Raw genomic sequence first — 14,143 nt, 5'->3', positions numbered from 1 at the left:
AACACTAGCTTCTCCACATCATAAATTAATCTAATCCTATTTGCCAGCATTTGGCACAAATTCCTCAAAATCCTTCCTATTCACATACCCATCCAGATGCTTAATGTTATAGTTGTACCTAGGTACAGTGCTGGAAATGTGTTGCTGGAAAAGCGCAGCAGGTCAGGCAGCATCCAGGGAACAGGAGAATCGACGTTTCGGGCATAAGCCCTTCTTCAGGAACATTCCTGAAGAAGGGCTTATGCCCGAAACGTCGATTCTCCTGTTCCCTGGATGCTGCCTGACCTGCTGCGCTTTTCCAGCAACACATTTCCAGCTCTGATCTCCAGCATCTGCAGACCTCACTTTCTCCTACCTAGGTACAGTGCAAAGTTCTGTTTTGCATGCAGACAAAACAGAAAGGTCACACTGCACATAATGCATTAGGATAATAGACCAGAGCGAGGAATATAATATTATGGCTGCAGAGAAGGTGCACAAAGAGTGAGGTTAACATTAAATTTAAAAGTTGAGCGCTCCATTCGGAAATCTAATAACTGCGGGGAAGAAGCAGTTGTTGAAGCTGTTGGTATCTGTGTTTAAACTTTTGTACCTTCTGCCCAATGGAAGAGGTTGGAAGAGATTATAATCGGGGTGGGAGGGGTCTTTGATGATGTTAAGTGTCTTTCTGAGGCAGTGAGAAGTGCAGATGGAGTATAATATCGATGGTGTTCCCAGTGTCCTCAAGTCATTCTCTACTTTTATTAATGATAAACCCTCCCCTCTCCCTTACTCTTCCATCTCATGGGTTGCCTTAATAATCTCTGCCTCCTGAATTGTTCATCCTTTTGAATGATAGCTCGCATCCAGCTCTAATCCTCAGGCAATCACCAGCCTGACTTAAAGACATCAATGAGTCCTTATTATCACAAGACCAATATCCTCGGGTTCCATACCTATTGTAACTTTGCTGGCAGATTCATACACAGAAATCCACTGGCTTAAGGAGGTGTTTCATGAACACCTAAAGGCACATGACCCTGCCTGCATTCCCCACACACCCCAGGAACAAAGATCTTTTCAAAATCATCCCCAAACCTTCATCAACCATGTTCAGGCATCATCAGCAAAAGACACACTTGTGTCAGCAATGATGCAATGTTCTTCCAAAATCAAAATGAGGGGAGTTCCAATTGAATATAATGATGAATTTCCCAATGGAAAATCTCCCCAGCCTCCCGAATGGCTGACAGATACAGGAACTGGTACATAATGGACAAAATTCACAGCAATTCAATTTCTGCCTAATTTAGTTTCCCAGTGCATACAAAAGCTAAGAAAGATTTGCATTCATTTTGTGCGTTTCCAGTCCAACAATCTGATTGGTTGATTGATTTAATTTCTTGTCACGTGTACCTAACTCCAGTGCAAAGCTTTGTTTGCGAGCAGTACAGGCAGATCATAATAAGCAAGGACATACAGATCTTAGGGTGAAGAATACTTGGCCAGAGTGAGGCATACAGGTTACACTGCACAGGACGTGTATGAGGCAAGACCTACATGAACAAGTTCAACATTGTTTCGAGTTAGAGAGGTTCATTCAGCAGTCTAATAACAGCAGTCTAATAACAGCAGGAAGAAGCTGTTCTTCAACCTGTTGGTCTGTGTTTCCGGGTTTCTGTATCTTCTGCCTGATGGGAGAGGTTGTAGGAGATCATTACCAAGGTGGGAGGGGTTTTGATGATGTTGGCAGCCATTCAGTGGCAACGAGAAATGCTCATGGATGAGAGGTTGGCTTGTGTGATGGTCTGGGCTGTGCACACAATCTTCTGTAGTTTCTTAAGGTTCTGGGCAGAGCAGTTGCTATTCCAGGCTGTTATGCACCCGGACAGTACGCATTCAATGGTGCATCTGTAGAAGTTGGTAAGGGTCCTTGTAGACAGGCCAAATTTCCTGAGTCGCCTGAGGAAGAAGAGGTGCTGTTGTGCCTTCTTAACCTTATAGAGATTTATAAAATCATAACAGACATAGATACGGTTAATAGCAAAGCTTTTTCTTCCTCAGGTGGGGGAGTCCAAAGCTAGAGGGCATAGGTTTAAGGTGAGGGGGGAAAGATTTAAAAGGGACCTATGGGGCAATTTGTTCTCGCAGAGGGTGATACGTGTATGGGATGAGCTGCCAGAGGAAGTGATGGAGGCTGGTACAGTTGCAACACTTGAAAGGCATCTGGTTGGATATATAAATAGGAAGGGTTTGGAGGGATATGGGCGAAATGCTGATAAATGGGGCTAGATTAATTTAGGATATCTGGTTGGCATGGACAAGTTGGACTGAAGGGTTGGTTTTCATTCCGTACATCTCTTTGATATGATTCCATACACGTACCGCCCTCTGTGTGAAAATATTGCCCCTTAGGTCCCTTATAAATCTTTCCCCTCTCACCTTAAGCTTATGCCCTCAAGTTCTGGACTCCCCCACCCTGGGAAAAAGAACTTGGCTATTCACCTTATACACGCCCCTCATGATTTTATAAACTTCTTTAAGGTCACCTCTCGGCCTCCAGTGCTCCAACGGAAATAGCCCCAGCCTGTCCAGCCCCTCCCTAGACGTCAAATCATCCAACCCTAGTAACATGCTTGTAAACCTTGTCTGAATCCTTTCAAGTTTAATAATATCTTTCCTATAGCAGGGAGACCAGAATTGAATGCAGTATTCCAAAAATGGCCTAACTAATTTCCTCTACAGCCACAACATGACATCCCAACTCCTTTACTGTACTCAGGACAACGTCAATAATTCATGCGCCATCAAGTCTCCTTACCTTCCCAATCTTGGGGATACATTTCAGTAGGAGATGAGCTAATCAACATTACAAGTTCTTCCACCTTAGTACCTACAGCACATGGACACTAGCAATTCAAGAAGGCCACCACTATCTTCTCAAAGGCAACAGGATCAGGCAATAGATACTGGGCCAGCCACAGCCAGGTCCTACCAATGAATATGATGATATGTTAAAAATCACACAACACCAGGTTATTGACCAATAGGTTTATTTGGAAGTACAAACTTTCGGAGCGCTGCTCCTTCGCCAGGTGGCTAGTGGGGCAGGATCACTGGACACAGAATTTATAGTAAAAAATCAAAACTGTCATACAACTGATGCGACATGTTGAACAAGCCTAGATTGTTGTTCAGACCTTTTACTATAAATTCTGGTGTTGTGTGATTTTTCATGTTGTCCTCCCCAGTCCATCACTGGCACCTCCATATCACAGAGACAGGATTCTGGGAATCCAAGATGGAAGAATTTCTAGCTGTTACACGCTGCTCCTTTTTTGAGGTATTTTAGGTGATGGAGGTGATTTCCTCAAATTCCAGGAGCAGCAATTACTGTTTTATATGCTGTTGCATTGCTTTGGAAGGGGACTAATATACTGGCAGGGAGATTTGCTAGAGTTGCTCGGGAGGATTTAAACTAGTAAGGTGGGGGGGGGGGGGACCCGGGGGTGGAACCCAGGGAGATAGTGAGGAAACATCAATTCCCCTGCTCTTCGGATGCTGCGTGACCGGCTGTGCTTTTCCAACAACACACTCTTGACTCTGATCTCCAACATCTGCAGTCCTCACTTTCTCCTTTGATGCGTTTCCTACGTTACAATGGTGACTACACTTCAAAGAGTATCTTACTGACTGTAATCTGAGTCTACCTACCCTGAGATTGAAAGATGTGATATCCGAGAGCAAGATTATTCTTTTACTTAGTTCATCAAATTCACTTCTATTTCAACTGCAGAGCAATGCTTGGCCCATTAGATTCTTCATCAGAAGCAAGACCAGTGCCACCAGACTTCGTTGGAATAACTTAATTGTTTCTTTCATATATTTTGCTGCCTTGTGGAGTCATAGGGTTCTGCAGCATGGAAAAAGGCCCTTCAGCCCATCGTATACAAGGATGTTGCCAAAGTTGAAGGATTTGAGCTATAGGGAGAGGCTGAATAGGCTGGGGCTGTTTTCCCTGGAGCATCGGAGCTGAGGGGTGACCTCGTAGAGATTTATAGAGGGGCACAGATAGGACAAATAGACAAAGTCTCTTCCCTGGGGTGGGGGACTGCAGAACTAGAGGTCATAGGTTTAGTGAGAGAGGGGAAAGATATAAAAGAGACCTAAGTGGCAACTTTTTCATGCAAAGGGTGGTGTGTGTATGGAATGAGCTGCCAGAGGAAGTGGTGGAGGCTGGTACAATTGCAACATTTAAAAGGTGTCTGGATGGGTGTATGAGTAGGAAGGGTTTTGAGGGATATGTGCCAAGTGCTGGCAAAAGGGACAAGATTGGGTTAGGATATCTGGTCAGCATGGATGAATTGGACTGCAGGGTCTGTATCCACGCTGGATATCTCTATGACTCTATGGTCTGAATGAAATGGACCAAGACTGCTCTGTCACATTAAGCCATCAGCCATTCCCCCAAATCCACTGAGATTTTCACATAAGACCTCCAGTGAAGCCCCATGAAATCTCATACAAAGATTATACCCGAATACTCACCCTTCAAAGTGTCCTGCTGGTTATGTCTAAAAGATTCAATTTGTATTCCACGCAGTTCTTAACACAGGAACCACAGTCAGTTCTCACCAAGAGATCTGACGGGGTCTCCCAAAATAATTCAAATATCAAACAAAAACACCGCCAGCGTAAAACAACAAACTCGACCACAGACATACAGCAAGGGACTGGAGAGACTTGTTTTCAACCACGATCCGTAATGCCTTAACCACACCTTGAAAAATGAACTCACAGCAAAGATTCAACAAAAACACCGCCAGCGTAAAACAACAAACTCGACCACAGACATACAGCAAGGGACTGGAGAGACTTGTTTTCAACCACGATGTAATGCCTTAACCACACCTTGAAAAATGAACTCACAGCAAAGATTCAACTTTAGTTTCAGTTTCCATTCCGGCAAAGTCAAACAGGAAAATGAAACTTAGTGTGGGCATTTCAGCAGCAGGTCCTTTCATGTTCTGGAAGACAATCCCCGGAAAATAAATACACACACACACACCGAAACACACACACAGACACACACAAACAGACACAGATGCACACACACAGACACACGCATACACAGACACACACGCATGCACAGACACGCACACAGACACACACAAACCTGTAAATATCACACAAACCCTGGAAAATATTCTCATACACATTCACACACACACCTTGTAAATATTCACGCACACACACGCAAACACAAACCCTGTGAATTTCACACAAACCTGTAAATTATCATACACGCACACACACACAAGCCTTGTAAATTACATGCACAAACCATCCAAATATTTACACACAGACTAGCCCTATAAATATAAACATACATAACCCTGAATATATTCACACACTGTTCACTCTCCTGTATAAATATTAATACACACCACTCCACTGTAAATGTTCACACATGGCACCCCCAACCCATAAATATTCCAACATGCCACCTCTCCATTAAATATTGAAGTGGAAGCACCACTGTGCTCTCACCCATTGCCCCAGCCTCACAATGTATAGCCCTGCACCTACTTCCCATGTCGTTTTAGGATAAGGAGGGCAGTTTCCTTCCCTGTAGGACATTAGTAAACCAAATGGATTTTTCCTGACAATTAGTTCATGGCCACATTAGACTATTAATTCCAGAATTTTGTTTTATTGAGTTCAAATTCTATCATCTGCCATAGCAGAATTGGAACACAGGTCCCCAGAATATTACCTGGGGCTTTGGATTAACAATCCAGTGATGGTACCACTTGCCTCCCTCAGCAGCTATGGACCAAAAAAACAAGCTAAAAGATAAACCCTCCTTGATATTCAATGAGCTGACCCCCAAGGACTGACCTTGGCTGACACCCTGATCGGCCCTGACTGATGGGTGACAGTGGGTCCTCTGATTGAACTCAATACTCTTCTCCGGCTTACCTTCGGCCACTCGGTAGACTGCTTGAGTGGAACTGCTGGATTGACTGTGGTCCATTCTCTGGACTGTAATGATACAGAGACCCTCCCCCTTCCCCCTTCCCCCAGCCCCCCACACCCACACCTCCCCTTGACTCTGACCACCCTCAAATGAATGACTGACTATACCCCAGCCCCTGGATGTTGGAAGCTTACTGTGCCAGGTCCCCTGACTAAAGGTTGCTCCACTCACCTTTTGCCTGACTGAGGGACTACTCCCCTTGTTCACTGGACCATGTCCATTTGGTTGGATGCGTGCAGAGTGCTTGCATGTCAGCTGCTTCACATAGGAACAGTGTGTGAGTGTGTGACATGACACAGTGCCAGGCACGATGTACGACTGTTCATTGGTGATGACCACAACGAGCTGCCTAGTGTGGTGTCTGCGCCAAACGGCAAGGCAAAGACGTCAGGACTGCGAGGCCTAAAGCTAAGGCAAAGTGCAAAGGAGGCAAGGCAAGGTAAGCTGCTGCGAGCATCCAATCCAGCAGAAAGTAAGAGAGCAAGCGATAGGGTGTCAAGGTGCACCCTGCTCTAGAGAACGTGCTGGGGCCTGTCCCTGGGTAGCCTGGCAGCAGCATTGTAATGTAAAGTGTCAGTACACTCCGAACTGCAGCATTAACGTACAGAGCGGTATTCAGTGTGACTTGGAAGTGTTGCAATGTGGCTGTGTGACACAATGGAGAACACATTGGACGTCTGAGTCAATGGTCAGTGGTGCTATTTAAAGGCTGTGGTGTGGGTGCCACGGTGACTCAGTGGTTAGCACCACTGCCTCACAGCACTAGGGACCCAGGTTCAATTCCAGCCTCGCTGACTGTTTATGTAGAGTTTGCATGTTCTCCCCATCTCTGTGTGGGGCTCCTCTGGGTGGTCTGGTTTCCTCCCACAGTCCAAAGACGTACAGATAAATTGTGTCCAGGGATGTGAAGGTTAGGTGGATTAACCATGGTAAATGTGGGGTTATGGGGGTAGAGTAGGGGACTGGGTCTAGGTGGAGTGCTCTGCGGAAGGTCAGTGCAGACATGATGGGCTGATTGGCCTCTCCCTGCACTGCAGGGATTCTATGATGTGCTCTGTGTCTGGTTCAAGCCTCCGTGGAAGCATATGCTGATATCGTGGGGACTGTTTTTCAAGACAGAGCCCCGGAGGAACGTTGGTGGTGAGGGCAAGGTACCCACTCTGATCTTCACATCAGGAATTGTCACCATCTAGTCTCTATCCAACATATGGGAGAATGAGAAACTGTGTATCAATGAGTCAAGGTTATGTACCGATGAGATGTTGATGCAAGCAAATAAGAGGTGTTAAATGACAAGGTTAAAGAGAAAATTGGGATGGAACCGAGCAGGAATCTGAATGATCTGAGTTAATTCTGATCATTCATTTTGGTCATGGTGCCATTCTATGTAGCAGCCATTAGATGGCACCCTCCACCCTAATATTGAAGTTCCAGATTTGCGTAAACTCAAGAAGACACAAAACAGCAGCACTTCACAGGAGTCTCCAAAGTCCTGATGATGGCACCTAGACAGGGGGACGAAACATCTGCAAATCAACCTCCCAGCTCAGCGAGCATACCCACAACCATGTTAATACCGAAGTGGTTGAATTGCAGGGAAACTAAGGCAGGAGAGACAGGCCATTGACCAAATGACCGACGTACGCAGATCTCTACAGCACCTCTCGTTACTGCCTTTCTCCTGCTTTTCCCCCATGACCCTGCATATTCTTCTTTTCAAATAATCATCTAATTTCCTTTTGAAAGCCAGGATCAAATTGGCATCCAGCAGAATTCCAGACACTAAGTACATGCAAGTAAATATTACTCCTCATATCCCTTTGCCTCTTTTACTAATTATTTTCCGGGATGGGACCATTCACCGCCCCCGATTAGCCCCTGCCCTTTCACCGCCGAGGACGCTTCGCCACCACAAGTGTTTGTAACTCGTTTTTATGTATAAACCAATAAAATCATATTTATTTCACCTCTTTTTTTATCAATATGTACCATGTTGTTGTATAAATAAAGGGGACTGAGAAGTATGAAAGGACAGGCGGGAGGGAAAACAATCAGTACAGATATATATCTCCGGTGGCGAATAGTTCTCCAGAGGTCAAACAGTGGAGAAACGCTGGTGGCGAATCGGTGGCGGCGAATGTGCCGTGGCGAATCGTCACCAACCCTTATTCTCAACCCATGCCCCCTTGTTCTTGATTCTCTCCCAGGGGAGACATGCTTTTCGAGATGGTGGCAGAGTAGGACGGTTCAGCTGGAGCTCTTCCCCTCCGCCCGTTTCTGTCTCTTCTTTATCCCCATTTTTTTTTCTCTCACTCTTGATGTTTCTTCCCGGTTTCTTAGCAGCACGTCAGTGTCTCAGTCCGGTCTCTCAGCCCCGTCTCTCGACCTGGTCTGTCGTGGCTCATGGCAGTGTCTCGACTCGGTCTTTCAGCGGCTCGTAGTGGTCTCTCGGCCCAGTCTCTCGGCCCAGTCTCTCAGCCCGGTGTCTCAGCCCGGTCTCTCGGTGGCTCATAGTGGTCTCTCAGCCTATCTCTAAACCCGGTCTCTCATGGCTGGTGATGGTGTCTCAGCCTATCTCTAAACCCGGTCTCTCATGGCTCGTGATGGTGTCTCAGCCTATCTCTAAACCCGGTCTCTCATGGCTCGTGATGGTCTCTCGGCCCGGTCTCTCGGCCCTGGTTTCTCATGGTTCATGGCAGTGCCTCAGTCTGTTCTTTTGATGGCTTGTGGCAGTGTTTTATCCCAGTCTCTCGGCCCAGTCTCTTGTGGCTCGTGGTGGTGTCTCAGCCTGGTCTCTCGGCCCGATCTCTCGGCCCGGTCTCTTGGCCCAGTCTCTTATGGCTCATGGTAGCGCCTTGGTCCAGCCTTTCAATGACTCGTGGCGGTTTCTCAGCCTGGTCTCTCGGCCCAGTCTCTCATGGCTCGTTGCAGTTCCTCGGCCCGGTCTCTTGGCCCAGTGTCTTGTGGCTCATAGCAGTGTCTTGGCGCAGTCTCTCGATGGCTTGTGGCAGTCTCTCAGCCCAGTCTCTTGGTGTCCTGCCTGGGAATGTTCCAGAAGCACTGGGGTGGGGTGGCGGAATTGGAGATTGGGTGGGGTGCAGCTTCAGCAGCGGTAGCCACGATGACAGCCCAGTGGGGGGAGAGCGAGCAGTGACGGAGGCCCCCCGGTATCTGTGGCATCATTGAGAACAGGCAGCTGAGGTCTCCCAGCAAACAAGCTAAGCAGAGGACTCATTAAAGACTGCTGAACTTTTAATTTAACTCCTTTATGTTTCTAGTTTAAATTAAGAAAGACTTTAGTGTTAACTATTACCTTATTTCTTTACTTTTCTTATTCTATGATTTTAATGCTTAACTGTTTAACTCCGTTTCTTTTATTACTTTGTACCTAAGTTTTTTGTATCTGGGTACCTTGGTATCTAAGATGGTGCTGTGTGTGGCATCATGGTACACTTTTCTCTGTACTCCTGTACTTGAGTACACGTCACTGTAATATTTAATTCCAAAATCTTACCATTTTCTCCCGATTATCCAGATCTCTCAACATTTAAGAATAGTTTATCCGATCTCTGCTGTTAGCCTTGCTTTCTCCAAGGAGATAAGTCTCAAATTCTTCAATCTATCTTCCTCACTGATATTTTTAGAACAGTCACCAGGCCTTTGGAAGAAGATTTGTGAAGGTTTCTAGCTCAGGTTGAGGTTTAGGGTGTAGGTTTGCTCGCTGAGCTTTAGGTTTGATATCCAGACGTTTCATTACCTGGCTAGGAAACATCATCAGTGGCGACCTCCAAGTGAGGCGAAGCTGTTGTCTCCTGCTTTCTATTTATACATTTGTCCTGGATGGGGTTCCTGGGGTTTGTGGTGATGTCATTTCCTGTTCGTTTTCTGAGGGGTTGATAGATGGTATCTCGATCTATGTGCTTGTGTATGGCATTGTGGTTGGAGTGCCAGGCCTCTAGGAATTCTCTGGCATGTCTTTGCTTAGCCTGTCCCAGGATAGATGTGTTGTCCCAGTCGTAATGGTGGTTTTTTTCATCTGTGTCTTTTTGTGGCTAGCTGGTGTTCGTGTAACCTGGTGGCTAACTTTCTTCCTGTTTGTCCTACGTAGTGTTTGTGGCAGTCCTTGCATGGAATTTTGTAGATGACATTGGTTTTGTCCATGGGTTGTACTGAATCTTTTAAGTTTGTTAGCTTTTGTTTGAAAGTGTAGATGGGTTTGTGTGCTACTAGGATTCCGAGGGATCTTAGTCGTCTGGCTGTCATTTCTGAAACTTCTTTGATGTATTGTAAGGTGGTTAGGGTTTCTGGTTGTGTTTGGTCTGCTTGTCATGGTTTGTTCTTGAGGAATCTGCGGGCTGTATTTTTTGAGCATCCGTTCTTCTTGAATATGTCGTATAGGTGGTTCTCCTCTGTTTTCCGAAGTTCGTCTGTGCTGCAGTGTGTGGTGGCTCATTGGAATAGTGTTCTAATACAGCTTTGTTTGTGTGTGTTGGGATGGTTGCTGGTGTAGTTAAGTATTTGGTCAGCAAGCTCGAATGGCAAAACTGCGGAAATTGTGCTCAATAAGTTCCTCGCAAAAAAACATCCAGGAGAAAGATATAAATAGAAAGCAGGAGACAACAGCTTCGCTTCACTTGGAGGTCGCCACTGATGATGTTACCTAGCCAGGTAATGAAACGTCTGGATATCAAACCTACAGCTCAGCGAGCAAACCTACAGCCTTTGGAAGAAGAGGATAGGGAAAGAGTGGAAAATGTCTAACTTGGTTCATGTTCCAGCAGCTATAATCACACGAGAGTATAGACTCCAACAACCCCCACCAGAAACAGCCTAATGAGTGAGGGTGCACTTGTTGCTCAGTCTCACTCAGTGACACTCTTACTGCTGAGTCAAGGAGTTGTGAGTTCAAGTCCATGGCTCAGGCATTTGAAAGTATAATCTAGACCCAGGGTAAAGGGTCAGGACCTCAAGTGGGATCACAGCTGTATTTTTTGTGGTTACAAATTCCAAGGGATCAATGTCTACCATTGAACTCTGCACAGTGAATGCCCCTTGCCCCCCTCTCATAGGTCTCCTCTTCATAAAGTCACGAGATGTCCAGCACGGAAACAGACCCTTTCATCCAACTTTTCCTTGCTGACCAGATATCCTCAAGTCATCATGTTCCATTTGCCAGCGTATGGTCCATATCCCTCGAAAACCTTCTTATTCATATACTCATTTGGATGCCTTTTAAATGTTGCAATTGTACCAGCCTCCATCACTTCCTCTGGCAGCTCATTCCACACACGCACCACCTTTTGTTGGGCTGCAGGGCCTGTTTCCACACTGTAGGGAATCTAATTTAATCTAAAAACCTTCTGCGAGAAAAAGTTGCCCCTTAGGTGCCTTTTAAATCCTTCCCCTCTCACCTTAAACCTGTTCCCTCCAGTTTTGGACTCCCCCTACCCTGGGAAAAGGCCTTGGCCTCTCCATGCCCCTCTTGATTTTAGAAGGTTACCCCTCAACCTCCAATGCTCCGGGGAAAATAGCCGAACCCTATTCAGCCTCTCACTATAGTTCAAACCCTCCAACCTGACAATATTCTTGTAAGTCTTTTCCAAGTATCACAATACTTTTCCTATAGCAGGGAGACCAGAATTGCAGTATTCCAAAAGTGGCCTAACCAATGTCCTGGTAATAGCATCTAATTTCACTATCTATTATAACTTATTTTCCATAAGATCATCAGAATGAGAGCAGAATTAGGCTATTTGGCCCAGACCACTCCATCATTTGATCATAGGTGAATAACTCTTGTATCCTCAGGGGATGTATCCTCAGGGGATGTATCCTCAGGGGATGTATCCTCAGGGGATGTATCCTCAGGGGATGGGGGGAACATAGATCACAAACACTACCTTTGCAACTGGTGACCATATCCTGGCATCAATTTCTTTTAAATACTGAGCTGGACGCAGGGAATCAGTGGGAAAGCTTTTGGAAATGATTCTGCCCGTGGATCCACACATTATCCTGGAGACAACAGAACCCCCGACTGAAGAATGTAGGCTCACACAAAACAATTGAGGCATCACAGAGTGTGGAGACTGCATGTCTCATTCACCACTTGATGCCACCCTGAGTTATATACCACAAGAGGAATTCACCTGGGAGAGTACCCAGCTGGTAAGACACGTGCCAGCTTTAGAATCCGCCTGATGTAATACTGGCCAGGAGTAGCACCCACTCAATACAGTGCCAATTGATATAGTGTCCATCCAATAAAAGGCACTCCCGATGAAGTGCACGTCTGCTAAAGCTCCTACCAAATATACAACACATCACAGTGCAGTGTATATCTGGTAAATTCCCCTCCCAATATCGATCCCACCTGTTACACTGTCCCCCCCATTATAGTGTCCGCCTGGTTCAGTTCTATCATGGTATAATGTCCACCAAATACAGTTCCATCTTGTATAGTATCCATCTGATATAGTGCCATCTTTATGCAGTGTCCATCTGGTGCAGTGCCATCTTGGTATAGTACACAGTTCATCCTTCTTACCACGGAGCTTGACAATTTGAGGTACCCATCTGACACCATAATAACCAAGGAAACCAAGCCAGAGGGCATAGGTTTAAGGTGAGAGGGAAAAGGTTTAAAAGGGATCTAAGGGGCAGCATTTTCATACTGAAGGTGTTACATATATGGAATGAACTGGCAGAGGAGATAGTGGAGATTGTACAATTACAACATTTAAAAGGCATCCAAATGGGTATATGAATAGGAAGGGTTTCGAGGTTTAGAGGGATATGGGCCAAATGCTGGCAGATGGGAAAAGATTGATTTAAGATGTCTGGTCAGCGTGGACGAGTTGGGGACAACCCAAAGGGTCTGGTCCCTACAATGTAGGTCTCTTTGCTTTTTTTTGCTGCCCTCTATTATTGTACACTTTATTTTATATTGTTATAGCTAACCCAATCCAGAAAAATAACTTGAACTGGGAGAACTGACCACTCCCCTACCATTGGGAGAAAGTGAAGATTGCAGATGCTGGAGATCAGAGTCAAAAGTGTGGTGCTGGAAAAGCACAGCAGGTCAGGCGACTTCCAAGGGCAGGAAAATCGACGTTTCAGGCATAGGCCCTTCATCAGGAAAGGCTTATGCCCAAAACGTCGACTCTCCTGCTCCTCAGATGCTGCCTGACCTGCTGCACTTTTCCAGCACCGCACTCTCAACTCCCCTGCCATTGTCAATATGCACATTTCCAGACATTTTGGCACCTCTTCCTTTATAACATCTCTTGGAAAAAAAACCCAAGGGCAAAATAACCTTGTTAATGTGACGGGATCGTCACAGTGGTCCCTTACCTTGTTGAAGGAGTTCGTAAAAGCAAATTGCTGTGGAGAATGTGGACTGCTTCTGAGATGAAGCTCAAGACGTTTAACTCAGAGTGAAGTCAGAGTCCCTATCAAAGACGTAACCATTTCCATTCCATGGTTGAGTAGGCTGCTGGCAATTACAACTGTGCCTCAACAGGAATAAGTCTCCAATTTCGATTAGATTATTTACAGCGTGGAAGCAAGTCCACACTGACCCGCCGAAGCACAACCCATACAGACCCATTCCCCTACATCTAACACTACAGGCAATTTAGCAGAGCCAATTCACCTAACCTACACATTTTCGGAAACCAGAGCACCCACAGGAAACCCATGTAGACACAGGGAGAACGTGCAAACTCCACACGGAGAGTTGCCTGAGGTGGGAATTGAACCCGGGTCTCTGGCACTGTAAGGCAGCAGTGCTAACTGCTGTGTCACCGTGCCACCCACGGTGAGAGAGTCATTCTTGGAACAGTAGCCAGGTCTTTGGAAGAAGAGGACAGGATAGAGTAGAAAATGTTTTGCCTGGAGCATGTTGGACCAACTATAGTCATACTGCAGGATAGACTCCCATAAACAAAAGAAACAGGAACAGTAACATCCCACCAAGGAATGAGGCACTTGTTGTAGTCAGGTCTCAGTCAGCAACACTCTCGTCACTGGGTCAGAAAATTGTGAGTCCAAGTACAGACACATGATAGGTGTTTGAACAGTATCTGTCCATCTTTGAGTTGTAAAATGGATAATGCTGTGTAA

The 14,143-nt window shown here is 45.8% G+C and overlaps 1 protein-coding gene across 2 annotated transcripts in view; it reads right to left on the bottom strand.

Annotated features, from left to right (window-relative positions):
• Window positions 1-4,773, bottom strand: part of LOC122554144 (interferon-induced protein 44-like) — a 32,868-nt gene extending 28,095 nt beyond the window's left edge. For both annotated transcript variants that reach the window (XM_043698709.1, XM_043698708.1), the window contains exon 1: window positions 4,528-4,773. The gene's annotated coding sequence lies outside the window, so the exon portion shown is untranslated. The remainder of the gene's footprint in view (window positions 1-4,527) is intronic.
• Window positions 4,774-14,143: the final 9,370 nt, after the last annotated feature.

Source organism: Chiloscyllium plagiosum, chromosome 11 (genome assembly GCF_004010195.1).
Source record: "Chiloscyllium plagiosum isolate BGI_BamShark_2017 chromosome 11, ASM401019v2, whole genome shotgun sequence".
NCBI lineage: Eukaryota > Metazoa > Chordata > Chondrichthyes > Orectolobiformes > Hemiscylliidae > Chiloscyllium > Chiloscyllium plagiosum.
Note: the sequence above shows the minus strand (reverse complement) of the source record. Positions and strands in the feature narration are given on the sequence as shown.